Source organism: Panthera leo, chromosome C2, assembly GCF_018350215.1.
Source record: "Panthera leo isolate Ple1 chromosome C2, P.leo_Ple1_pat1.1, whole genome shotgun sequence".
In the NCBI taxonomy this organism is placed as follows: Eukaryota; Metazoa; Chordata; class Mammalia; order Carnivora; family Felidae; genus Panthera; species Panthera leo.
In genome coordinates, this window is record NC_056687.1 from 145,985,397 (window position 1) to 145,995,803 (window position 10,407).

The following is a 10,407-nucleotide window of genomic DNA, read 5'->3' on the forward strand; positions in this document are numbered from 1 at the left end:
TCCAAAGGCATAAAGATAGCTCATGAATAAACTGTTATAAGAACACAGAACTCCCAGGGCATTTTCCAAAGTTCTTCGGAGGATGATGACATAAAAGTCTACTGGCACTCATACTTTTGGTGACCATGGCTGCATTTGGAACAAAAAAGAAGGTATCATTTAGCATTACGTGCAACATCAAAAAACATAAACTCTACTACCCAGTCTTAAACACAATGGGGTTTCTTTTTCTCACATGATGCCAAACCCCAAAGTAGTTTTCCTGGGAGAACAGAGTAAAGAACCCAAGTTCCTTCTAATTTTCTACTTCATCTGCATACGCAAACTTTCTACTTTATACGTATATATCTGGCCCCATGTGTGTGTTCCATGCAGGAAGAAGGATTAAAAAACAAAGGTGAAAACATAGGCAGTAGTCTGCCCCCTTTAAATATGACAAAATAGCCTACCCAGGACCACTATCTATGCAATTCTGCTTTTTCCCATTGGTCAAAGTTGGGTCACAGGGTCATCCTTATTTGTAAAGAAGTTTGCATCAGGATCTTTATTTTTAAGTTTTTATCTGGAAATAATTATAGAGTCACAAGAAGTGGCACAAATACTGAGAGGCCCCAGTTAGCCATAACACTGCCCCCCCAGTGGTCACATCTTCCTTAACTGTAGCACATTATCGAAATCACTGACAGATGACATTTGACTAAAGTTTGACTCCATTAAGATTTCACCAGCTTTTTTTTCATGAACTCGGTTTTCATTTTTTATCTGTCTGTGTATGTGGTTCTGTGACATTTTATCACAGATCCATAGAACTATAGTCACAATCAAGACACAGAGCAGTTCCATGACACAAAAGAACCCAAGACATGGGCCTTTTTAACTACATCCATTGCAGCCTTGAACAAAATGAGGGATCCTGCTAGGAAGGAAGAAGGGAAATGGATTTGGGGTAGGCAACAAGCGGTACCTGCCACAAAGGGCAGCTATTTTAAGGAGAGGTGTTTTCCATGATCTTGGAGATATGAATAGATTCCATCCACCCCCATCCTTCCTCCCAACACGTACACTCCTTTTGTTCTTTAGAAATCTCTCAAACAAATGCCATACAATTTGATTTATCTCATGCTAGAGGTCTGTAACGATCCCATTGAGATGTGGAATTCATGGTTTCAAGGAACAGCAAATGTATGCCTGAGTTCAATACCACTAAAACCACCCAAGAGACCAATGAAAGAACAAAGGGTTTTTGTTGTTATTGTTCTAATGAGAATAATTCCTTGACATGGGACCAAAAGGCAATACGTATAGGAGAATGAAAAACTCAGAGGGTCTCGGATTGCATCCTGTTTGGACAGGGGTGCTGAGAGTAAGGGTGACCTCTTACGTAGAGAGCCAACCATGATCTGCAGTTCAATTCCAGAATTTCCGGAATGAAACCCAGCAATTTGCTTACTATGGCACCTGTGGAACATTCCTTCTTGTTGTCTAGCATGAACTTTCTTAAAGTGCCAATAATGAGGATAGATGAATAGGAAGAAACATGTACAGAATACGCACATTCCTAGCGGAAAAAATGCATCTCCCAGAAAGTACAAATATATATAATAAAAGAGAATCATTTATTAATTCGGCTCTGAATTTGCTCTGTCAAAACAAGGGCAACCTTGATCTGACATGGTTGATTTGTGGTTCTAAAAAAGGCAACCTCGTGACATTCTAACGTCTTGTGTAAGAGTTGTCCTCCCCACAGGTATTAGCCATCGAGCAGTCTGCTGCCATCTCCGTCAGTATAATTAGCAAGAGGTTGCTCAGATCCTGGGCAAAATGAGCCCAACCATTATCCCAAGTAATGAGACAGCTACAGGGAAAGCATTTCACCCTTCTGAACACATCCTTTTGAAATGATGCCTTTTCCACAAGTTTTGAGGTAGTTATTGGCATGATGATGGTTACAGTGGATGGTACAAGACACCAGAGTAGGCAAGGACCAGTCTGGTCCATACTGCATTGCCATCGTGGTAGTCACACTATGAGGCGGCCAGCCAGGTAAGCAGAGGATGGGTGATGCCAGCATTGTGCACCAGCTCCCCCAAGACGAGTGAGGCAAGCTTCGTTCCACTCTCTCCTTGGCTGCTTTGGGCCCCAGTTCTAGGACATACTCTCAATAGCTAAGACTGCGTGATACATTTTTTGTGTACTCATTTCCTTTCATGTTAGAGGCGAGTTTCAGAACCCAAAAGGTGTTAACAGCCAGAGACGTGTACAGAGCTAGTAAAACCTCAAGTTGCAGGTGGTAAACGAGTAGCATCTGTAAGTGAAACAGATCAGTGTGTGACAGTAAGGGGTGGTGAGAACTGTGCCCAAGGGTAACATGAATATGCTACCCAAACACATTCAAATTCACACACACACACACACACCCATAACAAACAAAGAAAACATGAACAAACACAACGTTATGCTTGCTGGACAGCGTGGAGGACAAATCCAGTATGGGATCTCCCACCATGAGACTTCTAGCAAGTAGAAGACCAACTTAAGACTGGTTGTATTCTTTCACAACTCTGCACTTTTCCTTTATTACATAGCTAAAGTCCAAGTTTCTGTCTTTGTTACGGTGTCTTCCACTTGAAGGCATTTTTACAACGGGTTCAACTATAATATTTTATCTCAGTCTCTAACACAGGTGATCCACTTTTCACTTGACCTGCAAAGCCTGTAAACCGGCACGCTGATTAGTATTGCATTTTAGACACCAAGCACTGATCTCTGGTGGCATCAGATAGCTTCATGTAGGTAACAGATGTCTAAGCGCATAGTTGCCAAGTTCTGAGAGCTTGCATTCTCTTGCGGCCCAATCCACAGAGGAGAAAGTAGAGATGGCCAATCTTAAAATCGGGAAATCCTGTGTATGTTTTATGGGACAAAATCGGTTGTATTGATACTAAGTAAATATTAGGTGATGAATACGCAATGGTTTCTATGGTCAAGAGTCCCCAAATACAGATATTTTCCTAAAAGTGTTTGAAATATCGTTTCATTGAACAGCACTTGTGAGACTAAAGAAGGAATGTGGTCACCTGCAATGTAGTGGCACGTATCCCAGGTTGGACCAGGAGGGTGTATACTTGATGTGATAGATTCAAGTTGACAGCAAGGATGTGGAGTCTGAGCCCTTTCCCTTGACTCTATATGGAACTCTATGTTTGCTTGCATAACAGAATGCAGAGAATGTATATTCTGGAACTTCTAGGGTTACGCCTTAAGATATCTTATGACGTCTGGCTACTCCTGAGTTCTATCCTTTTAAAATGAACGGGTAATTCAGTAAGTAAAATATTTCTCTGAGTTCTGTGAGCTGCTCCACCAATTTAATTGAACCCAAGGAGAGGGTTCGATTATAGCTAGTGGTCAGTCAGAGCAAAAGGAACAACCTGGACTCGTTGTTATTGTGGGGGAGTGAGCGCCAGTCTTAAGGGACTGAGTCCTTAACCTGTGGGATCTGACATTATCTCCAGGTAGATAGTGCCAACGTGGAGTTGAATTGTGAGACACCCAGCTGGTGCCCGAGAACTGCTCCGTGGGGGAAAACCCCACTGTCCACTTTGGAATTGAGTGTGGAGCATTTTACGTGCTCTAGTTCAAGGCCCTATGTAGGATCAGAGCAAACATTTGCATTGTAATTACTGTTGCCAGGCACGGTAGCACGCCCACTTCTTGCAAAAAATCTATGAACTAAGTGTTATTATTATCATCCCACAGAAAAATTACATAACTTGTCCATGGACACTCAGCTAGGAAGGCGGCAAAGCTAGGATTCAACGTCAGGCAACCTGACTTCAGAGTCTGTGCTGCTGGTGCACTAAAATCACAACACTCTCTTTAAAAAATTAGATTCCTTTTATTCAAACCAAGCAAACTCTCCTAGTGTCTCCATCGATCCCTGTTAGGTGGTCTATTTAGGCAGGCCACTTGTTCTTTGCTCCGCTTTGGGCAGTACGGACCAGCTGCACGAAGGACCACGCAGCCTGGTGTGATGCCACGGGAGAATGTTAAGGAATGCCACACCACGGAACCTGATCACATTACACAATGCTCTATTTATAAGGATCCCCAGGGAAAAAAAATCTTTCCTGACATTACGGTCAGGAATAGTTACAATTGTTCTGAACAATTGGTTCGCTTTGAATAACTACTATTTGGTTTAAAAACAAATATATGGCCCTACTACCGAGGACCTCAGGTTATGCATTTTTCTATCTTCCTCTACCCAGGGGTTATTTTGTGCTCTAACCTTTGCTCCCTAGATTCTGTGCTAATTCCTTACTTTAATGTGCTCGTAATTTGTGAATACGTGTATGTTTTTCTAAGCACATTTTATTTTATTTTATTTTTTAAGGGTTATTTACTCATTTTGAGAGAGAGAGAGAGAGAGAGCAGAGGAGGAACAGAGGGAGAGGGAGAGAAAAAATCCCAAGCAGGCTCAGTGCTATCAACACAGAGCCCGACACGGGGCTCGATCTCACGAACTGCAATATGATGACCGGAGCCAAAATCAAGAGTTGAACATTTAATCGACTGAGCCACCCAGGCGCCCCTAAACACATTTTCGAGTAAGACAAGCTATCAGTCAATTAATAAAATCATGTGTACGAAGATAGTTTTGAGGTCTTGTGCAGCAGAATTTAACTCTGAGTATCCTGATCTTGACTCTGAAGTATGGGTGTATATGCAAATTATACCATTGGTCACCCCACTGGAAATTCTAGAATATTACTAAAAGAAAGTTCCTGGGAAAATATTCCACTGAGAGAAGACAGGCCAGAGAAGAAGAAAGAGATTTGTTGAAGACGGCAACAGTGAGAATGCTCTCAGGTAAAAGAAACAAAAATACTAAACTATAAGGAGATATGCAATTTAAGCACAGCAATTTTTATTTAACAAGAAGTCTAGGGGTGCCTGGGTGGGTTCAGTCGGTTGAGCGTCCGACTTCAGCTCAGGTCATAATCTCGCAGTCCATGAGTTCGAGCCCCGCGGCCAGCCCTGTGCTGACAATCTCAGAGCCTGGAGCCTGCTTCAGATTCTGTGTCTCCCTCTCTCTCTCTCTGCCCCTCCCCTGATCACATTCTGTCTCTGTCTCTCTCTCAAAAATAAACATTAAAAATTAAAATACCCATATTGGAAAAAAAAAAGAAGTCTGGAGGCAGCCCCTTTCAGGGTTCCTTCATTAGCTCGGCCATGACAGTATGGATGACTGGGGTCCGCCACGCATTCTCTTGGACTCCACCCTGGATGGTAAGGCGGCTGTTGCCACTTCCTCCAGGGCTCCTTCACCTGACTGCTTCCAAAGGCAGGACACAGAGGCCAGGCAGGGTGGTAAGCAAGCTCTCCGTAGATACTCATCTGCTTTCATCACGGAGGAAGAATCCTTCTTAGAAGGACTCCAGAAGACTGCCCTTACATCACCCTGTTCAAAACGATGTGACAGGGCCGTTCTTGGCTGCAGGGGAAGCTGGGAAAGGCAACATTGAGTTTTTATCCTTTATGGTAGAAAGCAGAAAAGCAAAAGTGGGGCTGGGAACAGTCTTGAAGCAGCCAAATATTGCTGTCTGCCACGAAAATTCAATACTAAAAAAACACTGGGGATATAAAATATTTAATAATGTTGATGGCCTGCACAACAGCCAATCAGAAGAGAGGATGGCCTTGAACAGCTGGTTAGACCGTAGCGGGGGCTGCCGTTTCCGTATTAGTCTTGATTACATACAAATCCCCAAAAACATTAGTGAAATTCTCACAAGAATGTTCATGTCAACTTTGTAGTTCTTCCCAGGAAGGAAATACAAGAGCTTTTATTTAATCGGGCTTTGAGGAGAGGGGTGTGCTGGTAGTCAGCAGTCCATAGGGAGACTTTCAGGGGTTCCTCTTCAGGTTGGAGGGCAGGTCAAGGCCACAGGTCCCTCAAATGACCACCTGCCTTTGTCAGAGCGGCTCTGTGTTTGTTCTGTTTCTGTACTGAGTTTAAAAAGCAGTTAGCTGCTAGCAAAATGTCTGAAAAACACGGGTAATTTGTGGCAGCTGTAGTGTAGGGTTTCCCAAAAAGTGATCTGGATCAGAATCCCCTAGGCATGCTTGTCTAAAATTCATCTTCCTAGATCTTATTCCAGACCCATAAATTAGATATTCTGATTCATTGATTTGGGGTAGGGCCCAAGTGTCTGGATCTGAAGCAAGATCTCAAACTGGAAACCCACCAGGATCCCCTAGACCCAAAACCGCCCTAAAAAGTCACCTATTTCAATAATTAAAGATGTGAGCAAAGATTAAGTTACAAGGATGATTATCCCTGCTTGTCTTTAATGGTGATTTTTTTTCTTTCCTAAATTCTTGTTTGACATTCAGCCTTGAAATGCTCATACGGATTCTGAAATTACATTTCTGGTTTCTCTTGGCTTGTGTCTACGTAGGCAAAGTAAAAAGTGAAATATTCATTGGAAGTGTTATATATAAATCACTTCTTGGTCCCTGCCGGGAATGCTTTGTTCCTTTCATCAATTGGGCAATATTTTAGAATAATTGTTTCAAATGACTGATGTAAGCTGTTTTTTTTTTTTCCAGGAGTTAAATAAAAACAGGCAAGGACAGACACATGCAAGAAGTACCTTGCAAATGGTAGAAATTCAGGTTCTCTGGTATTAGATCACGGCAGGGTGAGATTAAATTTCAAGCCCGGAGACTTTCATTTCAGTGCTATTCCTGTGATTGCAAAGCATCCTCAAGCATTCCTTCGCAGTAAGAATTACCCTTTCAGTTAATGCAATTGTTCCTAAGAATTAAACAGAAAGGCCCTAAGAAAATTACGGTTTCTTTTTGTGTATCACAATAGGAAAGGATAAACTGTAGATTAATTAAATGCTCTTGCTTCTGTTTCTACGTGGCTTTGGTTTTTCAATTCAGAGTTAAAGCTTATGCTCTTGCACTGAAAAGCCTGTTTATAAGATCATTTTTAATCCTCTTCTGAAAAGGTTTAATTTGTAATGGAGTATGCTCTCTCCTCTACCTTAATTGTTCACAACAAACAATGCAAATGAAAATGTCTTTTATGGCATGGAAAACTGGGGATAAGAGAATTCTCACACATTAGCTTTCAGTATGTTTTTATAAATTCTCCGGAAATGGTATTATATTTGAATAAGGGCCCTCTCCCATTACAATGGAAACATTGAACAAAAGAATGAGAGCACAGGTTTCTGTCCCAGAGGTAAGCCCACCAGGACCCAACATGATAATAAAGAGCAATAGTTTTGATTAATGACTCTAGTGAGTAATAGTTCTGTTCAGGTTTTATCTCCCCTGCCTTTGCTCTCTCCTGGTCCCCCTGCTTCCCTTTCTTTCTCCTTCATTTCAGTGACGTCTCATCTCTCGTTCATCTTTTAGGGTCCTTCGTAGGATTTCTTTAAAATAACATTTTGTGTATTTTAGAAAAATACCAAAGCAATAAGAGAAGAAGAACTGAAACCGGCAATGAGCCACAGTAAATTGCAAGGAAAAAAAAAAGTGTCCCTAATAACTAAATGTTCAAACGATTTAAGCTGGAAATGTTAGCACGCGCACACACACGTGCACACGAAGAGTAAAAAAAAAAAAAAGCGTACTGGAAAAATAGATCTTACTCAATTGATCCTTTCGAAAAGCACATGACCTCATCATTCACCACTAAAATAAAGAGGCTTCTTAGCATGAAAAGATTCTGTACCTTCATTTTGTCTAGTGTGGGAGTTTTCATTTGCTTCATTTCCATTTAGTTTGTATTTGTATCTTAATAGAAAAAGTCAACCTGATCCCAAGCGGACCTCAAAGCCATGATGCAGAATGGAGACCATTGATAAAAGGTAATCCCCTTTTCTCCCAGCCTGGTGGATGAGATCTGGATGGATTAAATAGATTTGGACCAAACCAACAATGTAGTCATTGATTTATGAAAGTCCCAGCTGTGAGCTTGGCATCAGACCAGAAACCATTTTTTGGATGCCCTACTCAGGAAAGACAGCCAAACCTCTTCTTTGCCAGCAAGGTAGAATCATTAAAGAATCCAGGGATCAGAACACTCACAAAGTTTGGAGACCATAAACTGGCCTTCAGATGTATGTCGTTTGGGTTTTAAATATTTTTAGTGCATTTCCAGCGTTTAAAAATGATTTAACATAGAAAAGCAAGATAACCAAACTTTTGGGGAGAGGTATAAATATCTGGCAACACTGTACCTGCATGTGGCGGTGACTGGCAAGAACGAGGGAGGCACTACCCCCTTTGGACGGAATGTGGGAGCTCTGGTTTCCAGCCTCCACTTCCTTCTCTTGCTTGTGCCTGGCCCTCTTCACTCACATTGCTGACTTCCCGGGCTCTGTGGCCATCTGAGCGTGTGTCCCCTGATGCAGTCCAATACCTGCACTCTTTCAGATGAGCAGACACAGTCGTAAGAACGGCGGAAGTCAGCTTACCCCTCAGTGGGCTAATGATGAACAGAACTCCGAGGGTCAGACTCCCCTGTGCTGAGAAGGCGATGTGGTATCATTCCAGACACAAGAATCCCAGAGAGAGAATCCCAGAGGTCAGGATGTGTGGGCAGATTTCCTTACCTGGATATGCTTCTGCTGTCTCCCAGTAAACTGGGAGTCACATACCAGAGATTAGAGGCTTACTGTTACTGTTATGAACTACATGCCTGTTCTTACCGGAAAGGCCAGGCCCAATTCCCAGGGCCTGATTAGACATGCGATAGCCCTCCCATCTAACAAAGATTGCACAAGAGCATGCTAAGGGTAGGTCTGGGAGTGGCTGGCCCCCACTGCGGTCAATAGACTCTAGGCACTGCCTGTAGACGATGCTAAAAAAATAATAAAATTGACTAAAAGTCAGCCTACATTTTATTAATACCGTGCACTTGCAAATCTGAACCATGTCAGTTACATAGAGATGTTCCTCCCTAAAAAAATACGTTGTTGTTTAACTGCTAAACAATCACTGTGGTTATCATTGAAGCTTAAAAATATATATGTAAGCAGAAAATTAACATATTTCAGTACAGCTACGTGACACTCAGAGAATTCTCAGTGAGACAGCCTGACCCACAACACCTAGACCTAGCTATATATGAATTCCCTTTGAGAGTAAATGAGTAACGGTTTGAAATCCTTTGAGCTGGCTTCAGGCTAAGTTCCTGTACCACGCATTCCTGTATTTAAAGGGTGACTTGGAAATAAATAATGATGGCACGATGATTGCAAAGACGAGAAACAGAACTTGAGTGACGAATTCATTGCATCGTGTTTTAATTTCTGTTTATAATTTTTCAGCTGCAGAGGCATTTGCTTAAAGCCCCTAGAATCAATCACACTATCTTGAAGACACAAATCTATGGGTAGATGCATTTTGGAGGATTTATTATAAAGTGGAGTTTTTAAGGTCTCTGCCAAATTGATCCTTACATTTAAAGTATTTCAGAATTATTTCCACATATGTTGCTTAACATAAAAACAACTCTTGGAAATTAAAATGAATAAAGTATGTTCTCTCATCAACTGCAGATGAAATAGATTGAAAACTCTAGGTATACTCTTTTTTTTCCAGGAATATGTGAAGAAGATTAATTTTGGTGAGGTCATCAACAAATCGCAAGAAACGAAGCCTCAAAAACGAACTGTGATGTTGTTATTCATTACTCTGGGTGAACCCTATTATGGTATACATTCTCTTCTTTGAAGATCGCATCAATGTACTTAAAAAGTATTAATCTATTACTCTGCGCTTCTTTGAAGCCATTATTATCATGAATCCTTTTACTTCAGAATAACACTAAAAATAATTTTATCTAATGAAGAGTGGTGGTGTTAAAAAAGGATAAGCTCCAGGCGGCAATTATGCTAGACCTTTCACCTTGTGAAGTACCGTGCTTCACCTTTACCCCAAACTAGATTCCTGTGACTTATCAGATGTGGGCAGCAGGTTTTCACCTGGCCGCCATCTGGGTGGAATTTATTATCTATCATAGAATTCTCTGCACTATGAGATTTTCCTAGAGGCCCCACTCCTGAAGAGTCAGGGAGTTATTCACTCTTCAGTTGATGCCGTCGTACTTTGCCCACAAAAAAACATGTCATAAATAAATATTTGCCTGACTGTCTCCTCCAAGTAGGCGAGAGCTCTGTTATAACATAGGGAATGTGCATTAATTATACTATTCCTACTACATTTCAGGTGCCTACAAACGCCATTGGATGGATGGATGGATGGATGGATAGATGGTGCTCTCATCTAAGAACAATGCTTTGTGAATACATGAGATGCACATTTCTACTAAATTAAACATATAAATTTTAAAGGAGCCGTACATTTCCTTGAAGAGCATAC

At 41.5% G+C, this 10,407-nt stretch overlaps 2 long non-coding RNA genes across 3 annotated transcripts; one reads left to right on the forward strand and one right to left on the reverse strand.

Annotated features, from left to right (window-relative positions):
• Positions 1–1,764: 1,764 nt before the first annotated feature.
• LOC122230399 lies at positions 1,765–8,715 on the reverse strand. The gene is made up of 3 exons (XR_006207409.1): positions 8,637–8,715; positions 8,262–8,450; positions 1,765–2,305 (listed from the first exon to the last, which is right to left on the reverse strand). It is a non-coding gene; the product is annotated as an uncharacterized LOC122230399 (long non-coding RNA).
• Positions 3,277–10,121, forward strand: LOC122230400. Of its 2 annotated transcripts, none has more exons than XR_006207410.1 (3): positions 3,277–3,324; positions 7,824–7,889; positions 9,628–10,121. It is a non-coding gene; the product is annotated as an uncharacterized LOC122230400 (long non-coding RNA). The 2 variants fall into 2 exon arrangements; XR_006207411.1 differs by lacking the exon at positions 3,277–3,324 and adding an exon at positions 6,648–6,789.
• The last annotated feature ends 286 nt before the right edge of the window (positions 10,122–10,407 follow it).